Source organism: Panulirus ornatus, chromosome 50 (assembly GCF_036320965.1).
Source record: "Panulirus ornatus isolate Po-2019 chromosome 50, ASM3632096v1, whole genome shotgun sequence".
Classification (NCBI taxonomy): domain Eukaryota; kingdom Metazoa; phylum Arthropoda; class Malacostraca; order Decapoda; family Palinuridae; genus Panulirus; species Panulirus ornatus.
Window position 1 is genome coordinate 15,550,082 of NC_092273.1, and position 24,668 is coordinate 15,574,749.

The window sequence follows — 24,668 nt, forward strand, 5'->3', positions numbered from 1 at the left end:
AACGTGGCGAGCCACCACACAAACGTGGCGAGCCACCACACAAACGTGGCGAGCCACCACACAAACGTGGCGAGCCACCACACAAACGTGGAGAGCCACCACACAAACGTGGAGAGCCACCACACAAACGTGGCGAGCCACCACACAAACGTGGCCAGCCACCACACAAACGTGGAGAGCCACCACACAAACGTGGCCAGCCACCACACAAACGTGGCCAGCCACCACACAAACGTGGAGAGCCACCACACAAACGTGGAGAGCCACCACACAAACGTGGCCAGCCACCACACAAATTCACGAGGACTTTCAATCAGTCTTGAGGAAAATGAAGATCTCCTGAGATGCGTCACAGTTAATAATCATGGCTGAGTTATCTTCAGCATCGTAAATGTCAAGGTGGAAGGATTCAGTCTGTGTGGGTACAGTGGTCAGTAACTCATTGCGACTACACCACTGGTGGTGGCAGGCAAGCAAGTGACCACATCATGGGTGATGGCAGGCAAGCCTGTTGATCACATCATGGGTGGTGGCAGGCAAGCCTGTGACATCATGGGTGGTGGCAGGCAAGCCTGTGACATCATGGGTGGTGGCAGGCAAGCCTGTTGATCACATGATGGGTGGTGGCAGGCAAGCCTGTTGATCACATCAAGGATGGTGGCAGGCAAGCCTGTGACCACATTATGGGTGGTGGCAAGCAAGCCTGTTGATCACATTATGGGTGGTGGCAGGCAAGCCTGTTGATCACATAATGGGTGGTGGCAGGTAAGTCTGTGACCACATCATGGGTGGTGGCAGGCAGGTTGGCACCACACCCTGGCTGGTGGCAGGCAGACTGGCACCACACCCTAGCTGGTGGCAAGAGGGCTGGCACCACACCCTGGTTGGCTGGTGGCAAGAGGGCTGGCACCACACCCTGGTTGGCTGGTGGCAAGAGGGCTGGCACCACAACCTTGGTTGGTGGCAGGCTTGACTGTACCACACCACGTTGGGTGGCAGGCAGGACTGTACCACACCATGGTGGGTGGGAGACAGGACTGTACCACACCCTGGTTGGTGGCAGGCAGGACTGTACCACGCCCTGGATGGTGGCAGGCAGGACTGTACCACATCCTGGTTGGTGGCAGATAGGACTGCACCACGCCCTAGTTGGTGGCAGGCAGGACTGTACCACACCCTGCTTGGTGGCAGGCAAGACTGTACCACACTCTGGTTGGTGGTAGGTAGGACTGTACCACACACTGATTGGTGGCAGGCAGGACTGTACCACACTCTGGTTGGTGGTAGGTAGGACTGTACCACACCCTGGCTGGTTGTAAGTAGGACTGTACCACACCCTGGCTGGTTATAAGTAGGACTGTACCACACCCTGGCTGGTTGTAAGTAGGACTGTACCACACCCTGGCTGGTTGTAGGTAGGACTGTATCACACCCTGGCTGGTTGTAGGTAGGACTGTACCACACCCTGGCTGGTTGTAGGTAGGACTGTACCACACCCTGGTTGACGTCAACAGGTCACCAGTACATGATCATGTTCCTCCCTACAGCTGTCCTCACCAACTGTGTCTTGTGAGGTGTGGTATGAGGGAGGAGGAGTGAGGTGTGGTATGAGGGAGGAGGAGTGAGGTGTGGTGTGAGGGAGGAGGAGTGAGGTGTGGTGTGAGGGAGGAGGAGTGAGGTGTGGTGTGAGGGAGGAGGAGTGAGATGTGGTGTGAGGGAGGAGGAGTGAGATGTGGTGTGAGGAAGGAGGAGTGAGATGTGGTGTGAGGAAGGAGTGAGGTGTGGTGTGAGGGAGGAGGAGTGAGATGTGGTGTGAGGAAGGAGTGAGGTGTGGTGGGAGGGGGAGGAGGAGGAGTGGTGTGAGGAAGGAGGAGTGAGATGTGGTGGGAGGGGGAGGAGGAGGAGTGGTGTGAGGAAGGAGGAGTGAGATGTGGTGTGAGGAAGGAGGAGTGAGATGTGGTGTGAGGAAGGAGTGAGGTGTGGTGTGAGGGAGGAGGAGTGAGATGTGGTGTGAGGGAGGAGGAGGACGAGGAGGAGGAAAGGGGTGTGGTAACAGGGAGGAGGAGAAGGAGGAGGAGGAGTAGGTTGTGGTATGAGGAAGGACGGGGAGTGAGGTGTGGTGAGAGCAAGGAGGAGGAGGTGTCGTAGTGATGTCTGGTGTAAGGGAGGAGTCGTAGCGAGGTGTGGGGTGAAGGAGGAGTGGTAGTCGTAAGGTGTGGTTTGAGGGAAGTGAAGGAGTGGGCTCACCCCTGTCTCCAGCTCGTTGTATAATGCCATCGATTTGTGTCCACCTTTGTCGTAGTGGGTGGCGGACAAGTGGTGGAGGGTGGTGGCAGACCAAGTCTGGCTGACTGACTGGGTGTAGGGGCGGTGTGGGTGAGTAGGCGTGTATGTACGGCGGTGGTAAATGCTCTGTATAAAACAAATTACTCCCAGCCTGTCAAGTGTTTTTTTCCCCCCACGCCTAGGGAGCAAATGTGGAACGGTTTGGCCAGCAGCGACGAGGGGCGATCCAGCAAGTACACCCTAACCTAACCTAACCTAACTTAACCTATCCTAACCTAACCTAACCTAACCTAACTTAACCTAACCTATCCTAACCTAACCTAACCTAACCTAACTTAACCTAACCTATCCTAACCTAACCTAACCTAACCTATCCTAACCTAACCTATCCTAACCTAACCTATCCTAACCTAACCTAACCTATCCTAACCTATCCTAACCTAACCTAACCTAACTTAACCTAACCTAACTTAACCTAACCTAACCTAACCGAACCAAACCTAACCTAACCTATCCTAACCTAACCTAACCTATCCTAACCTAACCTAACCTAACTTAACTTAACCTAACTTAACTTAACCTAACCTAACCTAACCTAACCTAACCCAACCCGGACGAGAAAAGACAGTCATAACCTAAACCCTTACAGCTCCTCCGCCTTGTGTCCTCCACGACTCCAATTCTTCAGTGACCCTTCTTATATCTAGCTTCTCTGCCTTCACCACAGAGCCAGACTGTGGCCATTAAAGAAAAAAAAAATGGCCGAAATAATTGGCCAGAACAAGGAATCGGCCAAGGATGCCGTCCACCGAGGCGTAAGGTAAGTAAGATGGTTCGAGACGAATCGTGCCACAGTTGCTGACGGGAGGAACCCATGGTGGCGGAGGTGAGGGAGTGAGTTCGATGACCGGAGAGTACAAATGCTTTTTTTTTTTTCTTTCTTTGAAGTCGACGGGAAACATCCGGGAGGAGGAGAAGGGGTGAGGACTGCTGGGAATTAGGTCTGGTAACTGGAGAGTGGGTTGTGCAGATGTGGGTGGAGGATCATGGCAGCGGGCAGTGGAGAGTGGGTTGTGCAGATGTGGGTGGAGGATCATGGCAGCGGGCAGTGGAGAGTGGGTTGTGCAGATGTGGGTGGAGGATCATGGCAGCGGGTAGTGGAGAGTGGGTTGTGCAGATGTGGGTGGAGGATCATGGCAGCGGGCAGTGGAGAGTGGTGGTGGTGGGTGGAGGACCATGAGAGTGGGTAGTGGAGAGTGGTAGTGGTGGGTGGAGGATCATGACAGTGGGTAGTGGAGAGCGGAAGTGGGTGGAGGATCATAGAATGGTAATGGGTGGGGGAGCATGGCAGTGGGTAGTGGAGTGGTAGTGGGTGGAGGATCATGGCAGTGGGTAGTGGAGAATGTTAGTGGGTGGAGGATCATGGCAGTGGGTACTGTAAATTAGTAGTGGGGGATGATCATGGCCATGTGAGGTGGAGTGGTATGGGTGGAGGATCATGGCAATGGGTAGTGATGAGAAGCAGTGAGTGGAGGATCATGGCAGTGGGTAGTGGAGAGTGGTAGTGGGTGAGGGAGCATGGCAGTGGGTAGTGGAGATTAGTGGTGGGTTGTAGATCATGAAAGAGGGTAGTGGAGTGTGGTGGTGGGTGGTGGATCATGAAAGAGGGTAGTGGAGAGTGGGAGTTGGTGGAGGATCATGGCAGAGGGTACTGGAGAGTGGTAATGGGTGGAGGAATATGGCAGTGGGTAGTGGAGAGGTATGGGTGGAGGAGCATGGCATTGGGTAATGGAGAGTGGTGATGGGAGGAGGATCACGGGAGTGGGTAGTGGAAATTGGCAATGGGTGGAGGATCATGGCAGTGGATAGAGAGTGGTAGCGGGTGGAGGATCATAGCAGTGGGTAGTGGAGAGTGTTAGTGGGTGGAGGATCACGGCAGTGGATAGAGGAGAGTGGTTGTGGGTGGAGGATCACGGCAGTGGACAGAGGAGAGTGGTAGCGGGTGGAGGATTAGAGCAGTGGGTAGTGGAGAGTGTTAGTGGGTGGAGGATCACGGTAGTGGATAGAGGAGAGTGGTAGTGGATGGTGGATCACAGCAGTGGGTAGTGGAGTGTTAGTGGGTGGAGGGTCACGGCAGTGGATAGAGGAAAGTGGTAGTGGGTGGAGGATCATAGCAGTGGGTAGTGGTGCTAGTGGGTGGAGGATCATAAAATGGTAATGGGTGCAGGATCATGGCAGTGGGTAGTGGGGAGTGGTAGTGCGTGGTGGATCACGGCAGTGGGTTGTGGAGAGAGGTGTTGGAAGGAGGATCACAGAATGGTAATGGGTGGAGGATTATAGCAGTGGGTAGTGGAGAACGGTAGTGGGTGAGGGATAATGGCAATGGTTAGTGGTGAGTAGTAGTGGGTGGAGGATCATGGCAGTGGGTAGTGGAGAGTAGTAGTGGGTAGAGGATCATGGCAGTGGGTAGTGGAGAGTGGTGGATCATGACAGAGGGAAGTGGAGAGTGGTAGTGAGTGGAGGATCATGGCAGTGGGTAGTGGAGAGTGGTAAAGGGTGGAGGAATATGACAGTGAGTAGTGGAGAGAGGTATGGGTGGAGGAACATGACATTGGGTAGTGGAGAGTGGTGGTGGGTGGAGGATAATGGGAGTGGGTAGTGGAGATTGGCAGTGGGTGGAGGATCATAGAATGGCAATGGGTGGAGGATCATGGCAAAAGGTACTGAAGACTGGAAGTGGGGGATGATCATGGCCGTGGGAGGTGGAGAGTGGCAGTGGGTGGAGGATCACGGCAGTGGATAGAGGAGAATGGTAGCGGGTGGAGGATCATAGCAGTGGGTAGTAGAGTGTTTGTGGGTGGAGAATCATAGCAATGGGTAGTGGAGTGGTAATACGTGGAGGATCACGGCAGTGGGTTGTGGAGAGTGGTGGTGGGTGGATCATAGATGGTAATGGGTGGAGGATCATGGCAGTGGGTAGTGGAGAACGGTAGTGGGTGAAGGATAAAGGCAATGGCTAGTGGGGAATAGCAGTGGGTGGAGGATCATGGCAGTGGGTAGTGGGGAGTGGTAGAGTGGAGGATCATGGTAGAGTAGTGGAGTGGTAATGGATTGAGGATTCTGGCAGTGGGTAGTGTTACTGGGTGGAGGAACATGGCAGTGAACAGTAGAGAATGGTAGTGGGGGATTACGGCCGCGAGGAGTGGAGAGTGGTAGTGGGTGGAGGATCATGGCAGTGGGTAGTGGAGAGTGGTAGTGGGTGAAACATCATGGCAGTGGGTGAAGGAGCATGGAAGTGGGTAGTGGAGAATGGTGGTAGGTGGAGGATCACAGCAGTAGGCAGTGGAGATTGGTGGTGGGTGGAGGATTTATGGCAGTGGGCAGTGGAAAGTGGTAGTGGAGGATGATTGAGGTAGTGGTAGTAAAGGATCATGGCAGCGGGTAGTGGAGAGTGTTTGGGTGGAGAAGCATGGAAGTGGGTAGTGGAGAATGGTGAGCAAGGAGGTGGTAGTGGGTGAAGGATCATAGTAGAGGGTAACAGAGTAGTAGTGGGTGGAGGGTCATGGCAGTGGGCATTGGAGAATGGTAGTGGGTGGAAAAATACGGCAGTAGGAAGTTTTGATTGTTGTGAGTGGAGTAGCATGGCAGTGGGTAGTGGAAAATGGTAGTGGGTAGAGGATCATGGCAGTGGAAGTGGAGACTGGTAGTGGGTGAAATATGGCAGTGGGTGAGAAGTGGTAGTGAGTAGTGGAGAATAGTGGTAGGTGGAGGATCATGACAATGGGTAGTGGAAAGTGGTGGTAGGTGGAGGATCATGGCAATGGGTAGTGGAGAATGGTATTGGGTGAAGGAATATGGAAGTGGGTGATGGACAATGGTAATGGGTGGAGAACACTGCAGTTGGTACTTGAGGGTGTAGTGGGTAGTGGAGAATGGCAATGGGTGGAAGATTATGGCAGTGGGTAGTGGAGATTGGTAAGGGTGGGGTATGGCAGTGGGTAGTGGACAGTGGTAATGGATGGAGGATCATGGCAGTGGGTAGTGGAGAATGGTAGTGAGTGGAGGATCATGGCAGTGGGTAGTGGAGAATGGTAGTGGGTGGAGGATCATAGCAGTGGGTAGTGGAGAGTGGTAGTGGGTGGAGGATCATGTCAGTGGGTAGTGGAGAGTGGTAGTGGTTGAGGATCAAGGCAGTGGGTTGTGGAGAGTGGAAGTGGGTGGAGGAGCATAGCAGTGGGTGGTGGAGTGATACTGGGTAAAGGATCATAGAATTGTAATGGGTGGAGGATCATGGCAGTGGGTAATGAAGAGTGGTAGGGGTGGAGGATCACGGTTGTGGGTAGTGGAGAGTGGTAGTTGGTGAAGGATCATAGAATGGTAATGGGTGGAAGAGCATGGCAGTGGGTAGTGGAGTGGTAGTGGGGGAGGATTACGGCAGTGGGGAGTGGAGAATGGTAGTGGGTGGAGGATCATGCCAGTGGGTAGTGGATAGTGGTAGTGGGTGGAGGATCATGGCAGTGGTTAGCGGCAGTGGATGGATCACAGCAATAGGTAGTGGAGTGTGGTAGTGGATGCAGGATCATAGCACTGGATAGTGGTGGTAGTGGAGAATGGTAGTGGGTGGATGATCAAGGCAGTGGGTAGTGGAAAAATGGTTCTGGGTGGAGGGTCATGGCAGTAGATAATGGAGAGCAGCGGTGGATAGAGGATCACAGCACTTGGATGTGGAGAATAGTAGTGGGTGGAGGAGCATGGCAGTGGGTTGTATTAGTGGATTCATGAGCCTGGTAGTGGGTAGTGGAGAGTGGTAGTGGGTGAGGGAGCATGGCAGTGAGTGGGTGAGCACTGTAGTGAGTGGAGGAGCATGGTAGTGAGTGGAAGAGCACTGTAGTGAGTGGAGGAGCATGGTAGTGGGTAAAGGACATCTTAAGATAACGGGAGATAATGTTTCCCGTGACATCAACTTTATGAATCTCCTCGTAGCCTCACTACCCAAGGATACAACACTTATCTTGCATCACATATATATCTGACGGCGACCTGACCCATGACCCAAACTGACCTAGGCAGGTGAGCAGGTAACTGTTGGGGGACTGAAGTGTGACCTTGTTTTCCCCCCCTAAGTCTCTCAGGTCACTGTCCACAGACCCCGAGCAGGTAGATGACCTTACCTTCACAACGGGAGGTTCAACCGCATCTAGAGACTTCCACTCAAGCAACGGCTCTCTGCATATTTTCCAGAGACCCATTGTAATGACTTCGCCTGTCGCGCCCCACAGCGTTAGCGCCCAACGGTCTGGGTCACGTAACTGGCAGGTACACTGCCGTGCGCCAACCACTTGTGCTCGGTAATTAGTCTCTCAGTCTACCAGTCAATATGCGCAAAAATATCGCCAACCTCGACAATGCCTCCTCCCTCCTGCAGAAGCTCCACGAGACCCAGCGTCTTTGCGCAACCCTCACGGAACACCCGTCTCACCACACATTACATCGCCCACATCAACGCCAGCAGGCAGCGACTCGCAATCGTTTCTCAGGCGCCAACAGGTCGGAACACCTGTCTTACCTCCAGCACACGCACCAGCGCAACAGGCACTATGATTGCAGCATCTCGAGGCTAGTCCCGATGAATGTTGGTTATTTCCCGACAACCTGCCCATTCTTCATTGGAATAAAATTTCATGTGTATAAATATACAAACACGTAGTAGTAGTAGTTGTTGTTGTTGTTGTTGTTGTTGTTGTAACAGTAGTAATGTCAGTAAAACAAGTAAAAAAGTCACAGGACGGGGAGACTTTTCAAACCGACTGAAGCTGGTTACCTGGTTCTTTCGGCTTTAGGCCCATCGACTGTCAGGGTCAAGGCCGACATCGCCTATTCACAACCAAATCGAGATAAAACATCTCCACGCGTTCAACGTAACGTTAAGTCCATGCACGTTCTTGCTTCATTTTTGGCCGCATGCAGACGCAGGGTCGGTTAGTTTAGGGTTTATCAGTTGGCTGGGTTATTATTGTGGGCCGTCAACCTCAAGCCGAGTTCACCAAATCACAAACGTGCAACACCTTCATCAAGTGTTGATAATTCTAACATCACATTCACTCTCACTGTAATATATGGCAATGCAGCAGACTCTTGTTGTTAGTCAGAGTTAAGAACAGTTGTCCCTGGAAATAATGTACAGGTGGACTGGCTATCCGCCTGGTACAGACGACGTCATCCCAGAATGAGTCAAATGAACATATATCATTTCTTGATTGGACTGTCAGGTTTTAGGGAGCTGAACATTTTGTTTACCTATTTTCTTTTGTATCTTTTTTTATTGTTTATCTATTTATAATCAATCTTCATTTTCTATTTATCTTATTTTATCTAATCTTTATTTTATTCTATTTCTTCATTTCATTATTATTATTATTTTATCTATTTATTTATTTTCTTTTGGGGGGAGGGGGGTTGATGTTGCTTTTGGGAGTGCGGTGGCCGATGAGAAAGAGAAAGCTCGGGAACAGAAAGGAAATGGAGAAGAGTTGTAAGTAGTTAAACAACTTTTTTTGGGGGGTTCCCATCTCTCTTCTAACTCCATCTTAGATGACTCCAACATTCCTTCACTCCCTGATGTTCCTTTTACCAATCTTAAGCCCCGTCCCATAACCTCTTTCCGAAATGTCCGAAGCTCGCTTCTTTCTCTAGATACAAGCAAAGACAATTATAGTCCTGATGGCATCTATCCCCGTGTACCAAAAAAGTGTGCTTCTCTACATGTACCTGTGCCTCCTCGTCTGTTGCGTTCCTTTATAAAGCAAAACTTTTCCTTCTTCTTGGAAGCATGCGTTGGTACATCCTATCCCCCAAAAGGGTGACCGTTCTAACCCCTTTAAATAACGTTCTGTGGCTTTGACATTTACCATTTCCAAAGTCTTTGATGAATCCTTCTTCAGCTCCCAGATCCTAAGACACCTTGAATCTCATAGTCTTCTCTCTGATCACCCGTATGACTTACGTGATATTCTTCCCTGTCTTACTAATGCCTGATTATCTTCCCTGAGAGATTCTAGGGAATCCTGTGTAATTGCCATTTATATATACAAAGCTTTTAATAGGATGTGGCATCGGTGTCTCATCGCTAAGCTCCCCTCTTTTGGCTTCCCTCCCTCACTTGTCCCCCCTTCATATCCCGTTTCCTCTAAGTCCAATCTATGTCCGTGGTGGATGGATCAGTCAGTCTCTTCCCCAGCTTTTAAACCCTCCCACGCTCACTTCAAAACTTGACCCGCTAGCCCTACGTCGCAAACTTGGTTCACTTTTCCTTTTATATAGGTATTATCCCAGTTTTTGTTCCCGAGAGCTGGCTGTTTGTGTGCCCCCACTACACTAGCTAGGCCACGCAATACTGGACGAGCTGCTGTCTCACTTGATTATTGTATGGCCGTTGGCAACTCTAGGGAAGGCCGTTATGACGTCTTTTTTTTTTCCCCCTACACCTCAAAGCTTTGAAACTTTCAACTTCTCATGTCTTTCTAATAACTATTGGTATGCACATATTAAAAGGTTTTGCATTTCCTCCAGAATTAGTTAATACTTTCCCTTGTCTCTTTATCCCTTACATTAACCTCTATATTTCAATTAAGGCCTACCTTTGATGTGGATCTTTGTTCAGGACTAAAGCTTATAGAAAAAAGTGCTCCAACTTTTGTTAGATTTCCCTAACACTAAATTTTTAACGATTACTTACACAGGGTATATATATATATATATATATATATATATATATATATATATATATATATATATATGGTCAAGTTATGAAACGAGTTTTTTTATACAAAAGATTCTATTTTCTTACTGTAAAAATCATACTTCTATTCAAACTTTATAAGATATAACAACTCGTATTATACATTGATTGTGCTGCTTAACTTTTTAAACCAATGTGGTTTGACATGAAGAAAGTCGAATAATTGAATATCAAATATCCAAAGATGTGGATGAAACTTTGATTTTATGTCAATAAACAGATATAGACAAAATATATCAATATAAGATTAGATGCTGTTTTCTCATCCCCCAAAGTATAATAATAAACTAATATTTTCATCATAAATTGCGGTCAGGAATCTGACTTATTTATAATCAGTTGGAACCGATCATTTTTCTTCTCGCTACTGTATCTTAAGTTACTTTTGTTAGTAATTCTAAAGTCCGTTTCGTGTGCTTGGTAGCGACTATATGATCAACCATCAATGTTACCCTTTTTGTTTTGCACAATCTAAACTCTTCTGAAAATATGCCGGACCAATTTGGAGTGAATCTTAACAAGTGGGTCAGTTACTGGAGGACTGTCAGTTAATTCTGTCTCTTGTAAAGTGACCAATGGCTTTCCACACAGCCTTGCTAGGTTCTACTTAAACTTCTTGGGTTTACACTAAGTTCGGGAGATATAAGTGAACCATACAGAGCAGCACTCTTAGTAAGGACATGAGCCACATGAATAGAGAGTGTATGTGGTCATAGAATTATCTTTAACGCATGAAAAAGATTTTTCGGTTGGTGGATGTTGCTTACGTTGACGGCCTATAACCCGGGAATGAGAAGTTCCCACTCTATTATTTGAGGCTGTTAGAATTCTAAAGCTTACTGACAGTAGGATAACCACGGGGTTTCAATGTTACATTTCAACAGGGTACACTAAACACAACCACCATTGTTATTATTATCAGCAAGGACATCCTGCGCAGTCAGCCAGGAAGGTTTACACCCAAGCAACACCGACTCAGCTGAAGACTGACTCATCACCAACCACCGCTTCCCAAGCCACCTAATTCGTTTTAGATCATACGCCAATCCCTGGAGTTTGCTTCTTTGAATTTGATATAAGTTAGACTCCAACTGAAGCTGTTACTTTTGTTTTGAACATTAATTGCAAACCCTGGATTTAGTTTCGTCGAACTCAACACGCACGTAGCTAGGCTTCAGCTGAGCCATAAATTCATCTTGGCTTCAGCTGAGCCATGATTCATCGTGGTAAATTTCCGAATCTTTACAATCATCATATAGGGCTTCACATAAATCCGTATCTCGCTTTAAATAATCCTTAAAATCCTAATTTAACTTTGGATTCAGCAAAGCCCATAATTCGTTTTACACGACCCATAAACTTCGTTGGGGGACCAAAATTCGTTTTATATAATCTTCAGATGCTTACACACCTCAGCTGGGACGATAATTCGTTTTTGAGTAAACTTTAAAATCATACAGCTAGTTTGAGGTAAGATTAGCCAGGTCTGTCAAGCGCGAGAACATTAACATCGTACAAAAGATTCGTCCACGATATTACGTTTTCAAATAGTTAGTACTGATGTGACGTCAAGGATACTGATGGATTATCTAAATACTTTGACGAGCAGGGGCAAAGGAAGGCTACATCACGGCCAGGCCTCTGTGGTGTGTTTATTTAGGGCATTAGTGAGTAGTCGAAGCAAGTGGAACGCACCTTTTCAAGAACTTCATCTCAATATTCACAATTAAGGAACGAATGTGTCTCAGACGATTGTCGTGAAATGTCAATCAATTTAATTGAATGTCTTCAATTACCAGTGTGGTAAGGCCCCTAACGTTAAAAAGGCTCCTGGCCTTGCTATCACTGTTGCAAGGCCTTTAAAGAACATTTACAACAACAAAAAAGGTACTTTCTTAGCCTCGTTTATCAACGAGGTTGTAAGTCTGCATTCACAACCTGACAGTAGCGTGTTTTACCTAAAAGAATAAAGTCTTTAACAAATAATAAACAACCAGGTTGTGCTGCAAAAATGAAATAAAAGAAAATCGTAACAGGTACACAGCTGACACTGCTAGACTCTAATTAAATCTGCAGGTGATGCGGTATGAAAACTGTGCAGACAATAGGGGCAGCATCCGCCCCTGGGAGCGCAACAGTTACGACCCTTGACCACGACTTTAGGGTAAGGTTTAAAGGCCTGTAAGCCACCATATTCAAGGATCGTACCCTCCGCACTCAAGGGGGTTATTAACAGTTAGAAATGCCTTGGCAACAGGAACTGTGAAAGCTGTAAATACATGCTATATTTCTGCTAAATTTTCCTCACTCCTGTCAACTACATGATAGAACGGGCTTTTCCCGTAATCACTCGAGTAGCGCATTGTAAAATGGTAAAGAAAAAAAAACATATATATATATATATATATATATATATATATATATATATATATATATATATACTGGAATCTACCGCCATTTGAAGTGCTTTTTCTTGATTACCACTTCACCCATGTTCAAAACATCTTGTTTATCTAATCCATGTTGTGGTTCCCCCTTTTCTAATATCACAAGCCTTTTCAAGATTAAAAATCCCACATAATAAACGCCCCACACATCCCTTCACTTCTGTTACAGCTTTGTTTTATTATGTTAGTAGGAACATAACTGTTGTAAAAATCTTTGGCGGTTGTACTTTCAGATGATAAGGCCTTTTTATCTTATCATTTGTTTGTCATTATCCCGGAGGTAAGAGACGGCAGCGTCGGTACACGAGTTAAGGAACTTCACCAGCCTTCACCTCCTCCCTGTGAGGTTGCCATTGGAAGCCGAGATAGGCTATTGGCAGCAGGGGGAGCATCATCCATCCGGTCCCACCTCAAGTGGTCACCCTACCACAAGGCATACAAGCAGTCGATCACACTCACCACTACGCACGTGGTTCCAACACACACACACACACACACACAAAGACAATCTCTTCTTCGGTAAATTCACAGTTTCGGACCTCTACCTGTATGGTAGTTGTAATTAAGCTTTTCCGATGGTTTTTTGATGTATTTTGCACGATTCTGACCTTCATTTTTACAGAAGATCACATTTTAAGATATCCTTCCCCTACACACATATATCGCAAGAACAACTTTAACCTAACCTAACCTAACCTAACCTAACCTAACCAGGGTTGGATGGCCAACACGGTAATAATTATCCCCTTAAATTTCTGAGAGGACTTTACATATATATATTTCGAAGTTCTTTCCAATAACGAACGCCACAGCGAGAGACTTTACAAAAGCAGGGAAAGAAACTGGGTTTCTGTAACTAAATGTTGTGTGTACGCATGAGCAAGATGCATACAGTATATAATTTTTTTTTCTTTTTAAAAGACAGTGTGATTATGAATGAAAGTTTAACTTCTTAAAGGACGCCGATTTAATTTTAGTGTTGGGTGGTTATCTGGCTTTAGGCTTATAGACTTTCAAAGGGTAATTAAGGTCGTTCACATAATTAGTTATGACCAGCGACTGGATGAATCTAAAACACTTCTTTCGTCTGTTTCCTTGCGCTACCTCGCTTACGCGGGAGACAGCAACAAAGTATGATAGTAAATGAATAAATAAATAAATAAATATATATATATATATATATATATATATATATATATATATATATATATATATATATATATATATATATACACACATACATATCATCCCTGGGGATAGGGGAGAAAGAATACTTCCCACGTATTCCCTGCGTGTCGTAGAAGGCGACTAAAAGGGGAGGGAGCTGGTGGCTGGAAATCCTCCCCTCTCGCTTTTTTTTTTTTTTTTTTTCCAAAAGACGGAACAGAGAAGGGGGCCAGGTGAGGATATTCCCTCAAAGGCCCAGTCCTCTGTTCTCAACGCTACCTCGCTAATGCGGGAAATGGCGAATAGTGTGAAAGAAAGATATATATATATATATATATATATATATATATATATATATATATATATATATATATATATATATATATATCGTTAAACGTCTCTCATTCCAAAGGAGTCTAAATTTTCCTGCTACTGGAGGTAGCGCAGCCTTAAGCATCAGGACCTGGTTAACACCAGGAATCTTTCGGGGATCTTGATCCTGCGGTATTTATAAACAAATATGTAAAACAAAAATCACCTTTACGCCCCCGGGATTCGAACCCGGGCCATTTACTCTTCATCATCTATTTTCTTACACCCCCCCCCCCCTTCCTCCTTCCCCTAAGAAATATAAAAATAAACTGACTACACTTAACCCTGCTCTTCCTTAATATGTTGCAAACTGAAAATGTAATAATGCAAAATAGGCCACCCCCAGTAATGTTCGATAGGCTATTTATGACCAAGTGATGTACCGTCAAACATTCATGCATATGTTACGCTATTAATTACCAAGTGATGTGCGGTCAAACATTCATGCCTGTGTTAGGCCATTAATTACCAAATGATGTACTGTCAAACATTCATGTCTGTGTTAGGCTATTAATTACCAAGTGATGTACTGTGAACATTCATGTCTGTGTTAGGCTATTAATTACCAAATGATGTACTGTAAACATCCGTGTCTGTATTAGGCTATTAACTACCAAGTGATGTACTGTAAACATTCATGTCTGTATTAGGCTATTAATTACCAAGTGATGTACTGTAAACATTCATGTCTGTGTTGGGCTATTAATTACCAAATGATGTACTATCAAACATTCATGTCTGTGTTAGGTTATTTATTACCAAGTGATGTACTGTAAACATTCATGTCTGTGTTAGGCTATTAATTACCAAGTGATGTACTGTAAACATTCATGTCTGTGTTAGGCTATTTATTACCAAGTGATGTACTGTAAACATTCATGTCTGTGTTAGGCTATTAATTACCAAGTGATGTACTGTAAACATTCATGTCTGTGTTGGGCTATTAATTACCAAATGATGTACTATCAAACATTCATGTCTGTGTTGGGCTATTAATTACCAAATGATGTACTATCAAACATTCATGTCTGTGTTGGGCTATTTATTACCAGGTGATGTACTGTAAACATTCATGTCTGTGTTAGGCTATTTATTACCAGGTGATGTACTGTAAACATTCATGTCTGTGTTGGGCTATCTACTACCAAGTGATGTACTGTAAACATTCATGTCTGTGTTGGGCTATTTATTACCAGGTGATGTAAACATTCATGTCTGTGTTAGGCTATTTATTACCAGGTGATGTACTGTAAACATTCATGTCTGTGTTGGGCTATCTATTACCAGGTGATGTACTGTAAACATTCATGTCTGTGTTGGGCTATCTATTACCAAGTGATGTACTATTCATGTCTGTGTTAGGCTATTTATTTCCAGGTGATGTACTGTAAACATTCATGTCTGTGTTGGGCTATCTATTACCAAGTGATGTACTATCAAACATTCATGTCTGTGTTAGGCTATTAATTACCAAGTGATGTACTGTCAAACATTCATGTCTGTGTTAGGCTATTTATTACCAGGTGATGTACTGTAAACATTCATGTCTGTGTTAGGCTATTAATTACCAAGTGATGTACTATCAAACATTCATGTCTGTGTTAGGCTATTTATTACCAGGTGATGTACTGTCAAACATTATCGTTTGCGTCAAGGTCTTGGTGTCATCATCTTATCTACCTCTTTGCTGAGGTACCTTCTTATCTCCTGGCTGAGCACTTCTACACCCTTAATGGAGAGAGAGAGAGAGAGAGAGAGAGAGAGAGAGAGAGAGAGAGAGAGAGAGAGAGAGAGAGAGAGAGAGAGAGAGAGAGAGAGATTGCTGCGTGTTACCCGTTATATCCAGCGAGTTCACAAGTGTGGGCAAAGTTAATCACTCATTACATTCCACACCACACCACTCGCCTCTCTCAGAGATTACCTCCCTGATTGATAACCACTCGTGCCCGTGACTACATCTGACGAGATAAAAGGACCAAATTCATCATGACTTTGGAAAATGTGACACATTTCTGTCTCTAAATATAACGGAAACTCTCGAATTCTGCAGGTTTCTGCAGAGCGACGACAAAATATCGAAATCATGAAAACAATTTTTAATGTTTATGAGAAAAACGTGCGCAAGTTTCTGCCCTACAGCTAGTTAGCTTTAGTAGAAAATACTTAAAAAAAAATATATATATCTAAGAATATTACACGCCTTCCCAAGAGTAAGTAAGGACTTGAATACTAGAACGGTTGACAATAATTCAAGAATTTCCTTGGCATCTCGGCGCGATGTTAGCTTTTTCATTCAAGAATTATTTGAAAAATTCTCTCTCTCTCTCTCTCTCTCTCTCTCTCTCTCTCTCTCTCTCTCTCTCTCTCTCTCTCTCTCTCTCAAATATCGCAATTCACATCATTCTTATCGTTTCTAAATATCATGAAGACTCAAATCAATACCTTTCAGATTTCAAACTTGGGACGTTCAAGCCGCAAATCTCATGTTGAAAACTGGTTGTTCGAGACGCCAAGTGAAGCGGTTTTCAACTCAGTCTTCTCACAAAACCATTATTTCTTCAAATTAAGACAATGTATGCCCCATAGTCTTGCTGATTCCCTTGGTGTGATGTACTTCCATCAGTTCTTGTGGAGACCAAACAGAAACTACAAGCCTATGTGAGCTTAATACGTATTAGTTCATGGTATTGGAATGATGATCCTGTAGATGGAGTTTGTTTTCTTTTCAACCGGCGGTTCCAAAATGACGTACTCGGCCTTAGTGACCTTGGCAGCTGATAGGCCTGAAGTCCAGATAACCAACTAACGAGGGGTACACACGGGCTTTCGTTAAAATGGCGGCCAAAATGAATCTCTTGTAGGCAAACTACTTACAATATGGTCTGTGATGAAAATGAAAACGGGATCGAAAGTTTGGCATTGACTTTGGAATATGTGGATATATCAACTCATCGCCCCTACAAGAAAAGAGTAAACCTAAAAAAATATCTAACAGAACTATACATATAGATGGTTGCCAAGTACATTATAATGTTATGCTCATTCGATGGTGAGGAGTTATCTATCGTCTGAGATATACTGTGTTCAATCTATTGATCACTGTGGCTGTACGGAGGAGTTACGGACGGTCGCTTCGGGGAGAGACTGCCTTGAGGAACGGTATAGACCGGGATTTAATGAACAATTCGTCGGGGGGTTGTAAATCAATGTGCAGTAGCAGCGGGAGATACAGAGTCGCCAGACTTACTGCGGACAATTAGGGGAAATGGCTGTTAATGATTCGTCTGAGGGTACAGCAGCTGCCAGGCGAAGACATCTGACAGCGACGACTCCGTGAGCGACTACTAGTGTGGAGAACCACATCGTCACAGCGATCGTCCAGTTCCCTCTTGCCTTAACACTCAGGGACTGAGGAACCTTGCACGTTCCTACTATAACCCTGGAGAGATGAGATGAGAGAGAGAGAGAGAGAGAGAGAGAGAGAGAGAGAGAGAGAGAGAGAGAGAGAGAGAGAGAGAGAGAGAGAGAGAGAGAGAGAGAGAGATAATACGGCAGATACTGGAAGTTTACCCATCGGGTCAGATGAAGCATCCTTTAAAACTGGTTTCACCAGACTCGCCCATTGCAAGAGACGACACATACACCTTTCCAGCTGCGTACTGACTTGTGAGGCTTGCTGCACCGGGGGAGGGAATGGGATCAGCCATGATCATGTTGCGGAGATAACTCAAAAAAAAAAAACAAAAAAAAAAACCTTCCGTCTCTTCGGTAGTGTTATGTCCGGAGGTGGACAGGGTATTATAGGAACCCAGGAAGGGTAAAAAATGACGGACGAGTGACGGTGTGCAAACCAGGATCTGCAGCACTGGCTGAGGAGGGTGTATGTACACAGCCTGGTGGTATCTACACAGCCTGGTGGTATCTACACAGCCTGATGGTATCTACACAGCCTGGTGGTATCTACACAGCCTGGTGGTATCTACACAGCCTGATGGTATCTACACAGCCTGGTGGTATCTACACAGCCTGGTGGTATCTACACAGCCTGGTGGTATCTACACAGCCTGATGGTATCTACACAGCCTGGTGGTATCTACACAGCCTGGTGGTATCTACACAGTCTGATGGTATCTACACAGCCTGGTGGTATCTACACAGCCTGATGGTATCTACACAGCCTGGTGGTATCTACACAGCCTGATGGTATCTACACAGCCTGATGGTATCTACACAGCCTGGGCGAGCAAGAAAACTGACGCCAGAGAACCCTGGTCTGGGTTCAGCCTTACACCAAGCCCCACGATATGAGGAGACGACTCTGGTGAATCTCTGTCCACACTGCTGGCGCACAACACGCCACCGGAATGGATGCACGTTCGTGGAATGGGCGGCAGGGAGGACGATCGCCAACGGCATTCTACGAAAACCGTACGTTCGCCGCTGGAGGAGTCACGTGTGGCTGCAGTGTCTTGGGCATCACTCGAAAAGTAATGATGACGTCCTTCGGGAGATAAGCGGATGATTAGATTAGGAAGGATATCTCCTCACTGTACTCAGTGCGCTCTGTGACAACGAGGACCCGCCCTACTCCACCCCCGACCACCATCGTACACCATCGAACTCGAGAGACAAGACACAACGACCCAAAAACCCACCCATCCACCACAAAGCTTCCGTCAGAAGCTCCAGAAACTGGACTTCACAACGCTTATATATGTGAACCACGACTACAGGACTGCCCTTCGTGTGGTGATGTTAATGCTGACCTGGAGGACCTGAAAGACAGCAAATCTGGCTTTGTTAAATCAGTGCTTGGTTCCCGTCTCGAACGTACGGCGGGGAGAGGCAGAACGTTCCCCATGTCATGGAGAGAACTTATTAATGAAGAGCGACTGACGAACACCACAGACAACGGCTGGCATGATGCTAGCGCTTATCGCTCCAGCTGATGAGAACAACACAGCGACAACTGTGATGAACCGTTCTCAAGGACCGCAGACACACAGACAGACAGATAGAGTCTTCAAGAGACCATAGACAAACAGACAGACAGATAGAGTTTTCAAGAGACCTCAGACAGACATACAGACAGATAGAGTTTTCAACAGACCATAGACAAACAGACAGACAGATAGAGTTTTCAAGAGACCTCAGACAGACATACAGACAGATAGAGTTTTCAAGAGACCACAGACAGATAGAGTTTTCAACAGACCATAGACAAACAGACAGACAGATAGAGTTTTCAAGAGATCTCAGACAGATAGAGTTTTCAAGAGACCACAGACAAAGAGACAGACAGACAGACAGATAGACAGACACACACACAGTCTTGTTAGATATATGCTGTTGTTGTCGACGACCGAAGTTTGATCAGCAGAACCAAAAAAAAATCTAATCTGGGCCAACGAAGAGATACGTGAGGATGTAACCTTCATGCTGGAGGGATCTGATCATAACTTCATACCTTCCTGAAAGCAACTGGGCAACACGATAGTGATCGTGCTGCCCAGAAGACATCTGGACTGGATGTGGAATTCAATCTGAGTAACACTTGGACAAAGGCTGTTCTACAAGGATAAGCGAGGAGGGGACACACATCAGTTACGAGGCACCTGTGCTCTATCATGTGGGAGGAGGCATTCCCTGACGTTGACGCTGTCTCACAGAACTGCAGGAACGTGTAGCAAATCTATCGTGTAGCTTCTGAGAAGCATAGAACTCTGGCTTCAACCACGCACTGTGTGTGTGTGTGTGTGAGGCCACGTACGAAGACCTGGCTGGCTCAAGCCCTTGAGTGATTAGATATACAGGATCTACTGGAGGCAGTTCGATGGGCAGGTTCTTGCCACGGTGGAGTGTTGACGATCACAGCAGCTACGCTCTCGATGTGGGATTGGAATGGATTATAAAATCTAGGCTTATAAGCCAAACAGTGGAGCATCGAAGGCTACTCAGCGCTCTAAAATTATAGTTTAGAATATTCTACCTTACAAACTCATTCTAACTCAAACGGATGACCAACCGATTCCAGTTCTGACAGGCGACCAAGAAGGGAAGAACGAAAAAGTATAGGAGAGAGAAAATAGCCCAAATGTGTCGGTGTGAGAGGTAGCTCAAGCTTGACCACATGTGTCGGTGTGAGAGCTAGCTCAAGCTTGACCACATGTGTCGGTGTGAGAGCTAGCTCAAGCTTGACCACATGTGTCGGTGTGAGAGGTAGCTCAAGCTTGACCACATGTGTCGGTGTGAGAGGTAGCTCAAGCTTGACCACATGTGTCGGTGTGAGAGGTAGCTCAAGCTTGACCACATGTGTCGGTGTGAGAGCTAGCTCAAGCTTGACCACATGTGTCGGTGTGAGAGGTAGCTCAAGCTTGACCACATGTGTCGGTGTGAGAGCTAGCTCAAGCTTGACCACATGTGTCGGTGTGAGAGCTAGCTCAAGCTTGACCACATGTGTCGGTGTGAGAGCTAGCTCAAGCTTGACCTTTGCAGCTTGGTTAAACCTACATACCAGGGAAAGGAAAATCCCCGCTGCCATAGCTCAAGCCATCACTGCTCCACGCAGACCCCACCACCGCGTTAAGGTCTATGGAGATCGGCGAGTGTGTGTGTGTGTGTGTGTGTGTGTGTGTGTGTGTGTGTGTGTGTGTGTGTGCGTGTGTGTGTGTGTTTGTGACCGTAAATATGTACCGGGACTTCACGGCGAGACATTCTTATCGTCAGCCAAAGATAAAGGGGTTTAACCCAGCACAAGGCACGGCCAGTGTACTCAATGGATCAGCGAGTTATGCAAGGTGTTGAAATGGAACAACGGCACTATATACAGTACGTGGGGGGAGAGAGAGAGAGAGAGAGAGAGAGAGAGAGAGAGAGAGAGAGAGAGAGAGAGAGAGAGAGAGAAGGGGGAGGGGGCTTAAAGTGTCAACATGGGGCCAAGATCCGTCATGCAAGACACCACGAACACTACCCCGTCTCGATGGCGAATCAGTTTCGACTCGTCTGAAACGAAACGCGACGACGAAAAAAAAAAAAAAGAAAGTATATGTTCTTAATGAACAGTTCTACATATTTGGCTCCTCAGATTTCAGAGAGGGGGCTGAAATTTCAGCAGCGCCCGACGGACCGCAGCTGTCCCTAATAGCCACATGGATGTTGCAACTGGTGAAGTTCAAAAAGATCTACAGACACATTAGAAAACAAAGATGAAGTAGCGCAAGATGGGTCAAGGTAACCGAACAAGTGGAAATTCGCTACGGGAAACGGGGTCACAATTTGCCCCATTTGACTCGTAACACTTTGGCGAGGCTACATGAGTGTGTGGTGAACACGTGCTCATGTTACACAAGTGTGTGGTGAACGCATGCTCATGTTACACCAGTGTGTGGTGAACACGTAGTCATGTTATACCAGTGTGTGGTGAACACGTTCTCATGTTACACAAGTGTGTGGTGAATACGTACTCATGTTAAACGAGTGTGTGGTGAACACGTGCTCATGTTACAACAGTGTGTGGTGAACAAGTTCTCATGTTACACAAGTGTGTGGTGAATACGTACTCATGTTAAACGAGTGTGTGGTGAACACGTGCTCATGTTAAACGAGTGTGTGGTGAACACGTGCTCATGTTACACCAGTGTGTGGTGAACACGTGCTCATGTTACACCAGTGTGTGGTGAACACGTGCTCATATTACACCAGAGTGTGGTGAACACGTGCTCATGTTACACCAGAGTGTGGTGAAAACGTGCTCATGTTACACGAGTGTGTGGTGAACACGTGCTTATGTTACACCAGTGTGTGATGAACACGTGCTCATGTTACACGAGTGTGTGGTGAATACGTACTCATGTTACACGAGTGTGTGGTGAACACGTGCTCATGTTACACCAGTGTGTGGTGAACACGTGCTCATGTTACACCAGAGTGTGGTGAACACGTGCTCATGTTACACCAGTGCGTGGTGAACACGTTCTCATGTTACACAAGTGTGTGGTGAACACATGCTCATGTTAAACGAGTGTGTGGTGAACACGTGCTCATGTTACACCAGTGTGTGGTGAACACGTGCTTATGTTACACCAGTGTGTGGTGAACACGTGCTCATGTTACACCAGTGTGTGGTGAACACGTTCTCATGTTAAACAAGTGTGTGGTGAACACATGCTCATGTTGAACGAGTGTGTGGTGAACACGTGCTCATGTTACACCAGTGTGTGGTGAACACGTGCTCATGTTACACCAGTGTGTGGTGAACACGTGCTCATGTTACACCAGTGTGTGGTGAACACGTGCTCATGTTACACCAGTGTGTGGTGAATACGTACTCATGTTACACGAGTGTGGTGAACACGTGCTCATGTTACACCAGTGTGCGGTGAACACGTGCTCACGTGACGAGAACATCACTAAAGCCGACAGAAAAAACCTTTCAACAGTGAGGCTGGCGAATGCTCCACAAAAGAGTGGTGGACGCGTAACAAATTCTCAAGGGTGAAACCTAACCCTGTCAGTTGGGCCCCGTCTCTCTCTCTCTCTCTCTCTCTCTCTCTCTCTCTCTCTCTCTCTCTCTCTCTCTTCGTGCTGATGCACCGGGGGAGGCAATAACACCACGTATCTCCAGTGAGGCACCCCCAACCCCTACGATAATACAGCATGATTCACGGGTCACGAACAACAACTTCTGTGTGCAGGACCAGACCTTTACCGATTTATGCGAACGCCCCTCGCTGGGGTCTGCTTCTGCACACGTCGGTCGAGGAGGCACCAGAGTAAAATGTCATCTTCGACATACATATATATTGACCCCCCAGTTCCACACAGATGTGGTGGCGAGGTCAAGAATACTCAACATGGGTACCAGAGTAAAATGTCATCTTCGACATGTATATATTGAGCCCCCCAGTTCCACACAGGAGGTGTGGCGAGGTCAAGAATACTCAACATGGGTACTAGAGTAAAATGTCATCTTCGACATGTATATACTGACCCCAGTTCCACACAGGAGGTGTGGCGAGGTCAAGAATACTCAACATGGGTACTAGAGTAAAATGTCATCTTCGACATGTATATACTGACCCCAGTTCCACACAGAGGTGTGGCGAGGTCAAGAATACTCAACATGGGTCTAAATCGCAAGGTCACTCACGTCAGGGCAAGGTTCCACCACAGCAGGATATGGTCACCGTTCCAAGACCTACAGTCCTGTCCAGTGGGCTGATGAGGAGGCGATGAAGCCAAGACGTACCCAGTGGCTGTAACCTGGCTACTGACGAAGGACTCCTCCCGCCTCCCTCCCGAGGAAGCATCACCCACAGCGAGAGGCAGTAGTACACTGTGTACCCTCGGTGACGAGTTCGTTGTGCACAGAACATAAATCTTTAATATATCAAACTTGTATAACACTGACTGCATCGCTTTGTTACAAAGTAGAGGGCAGTTAACTAGGTACATGTGAGAAGTAAAGCTGTCTCATCCACAGTGTCATGTTTGGAGTGCCATGTTAGGCGAGGGTCTGGTGCTTGTTTCCTTTGCCAGTCCCTGTACCGAAGTGAGATGCCATTCGACCCAATTTGCCAGCCCCTTTCGAACATCGGCTGACTAACTAATAGGTAATAAATAACCAAACCCCAGAGCTTATAAACTCTGGTGATCCTAGAGTCTTCTATTACCATAGACCACACACCCTCTAACTACGCAGGTCATCCTTGACCACTAAGAACGCAGTAAAGCAGAAGGCATACGATCAGCAAGTCAAAAATAAAGAAACATGAACAAAAGATGACACGAGCCGCTCTCAACACAAAGCCTTGCCTGCTCCCTCTGTGACCGAAAACGTTGCCACATACAAACTGCGAAGCTGAGGATCTTTTAGTCGTCGTCACACACGAACTTCCTAAGACTCCCCACTCACAGTAAACAGACAACAAACTACACAGGTAGATCCACACAGCAACAGAATTCCGACGAATGATAATGAGGCACAAACAGATAGGCTTCTCGGGTGGAGTCGAGAATTCGTATTCCTTCCTAATCATTTCCCTTTCTCATCTTTTCTCTACGCTGTCGTTTCCCTTCCTCATCTTTTCTCTACGCTGTCGTTTCCCTTCCTCATCTTTTCTCTACGCTGTCGTTTCCCTTCCTCATCTTTTCTCTACGCTGTCGTTTCCCTTCCTCGTCTTTTCTCTACGCTGTCGTTTCCCTTCCTCATCTTTTCTCTACGCTGTCGTTTCCCTTCCTCATCTTTTCTCTACACTGTCGTTTCCCTTCCTCATCTTTTCTCTACACTGTCGTTTCCCTTCCTCATCTTTTCTCTACGCTGCCTCTCACTCTTCTTTCTTTCCCTAAATGCGACTAATCCTACGATCCGTTACTTCCAAGTTATAACAACAAGAGGAGGCACTACGTAACTTCACCCAGATGACAAGCAAAGAAGCAACCAGGCGAGGAGGTGCCTTGCTTGACTAGCAATGGAGCATCCGGACTGAGCTACAGGCTCTATTCTCTTTCCTCCTTATATTCTCTTTTTTTTCCTTCTCCCTTTCTCACCGCACACCCAAGAGCTCTCCAACAAACCCCCCCTACCAAGATCAGATCTC

At 46.4% G+C, this 24,668-nt stretch overlaps 1 protein-coding gene across 1 annotated transcript in view; it reads right to left on the reverse strand.

Moving 5' to 3' along the window:
- The window catches only part of LOC139764636 (5-phosphohydroxy-L-lysine phospho-lyase-like), a 107,017-nt gene extending 88,520 nt beyond the window's left edge, over positions 1–18,497 (reverse strand). The window contains exon 1 of the transcript XR_011716432.1: positions 18,360–18,497. The gene's annotated coding sequence lies outside the window, so the exon portion shown is untranslated. The remainder of the gene's footprint in view (positions 1–18,359) is intronic.
- Between the last annotated feature and the right edge of the window lie 6,171 nt (positions 18,498–24,668).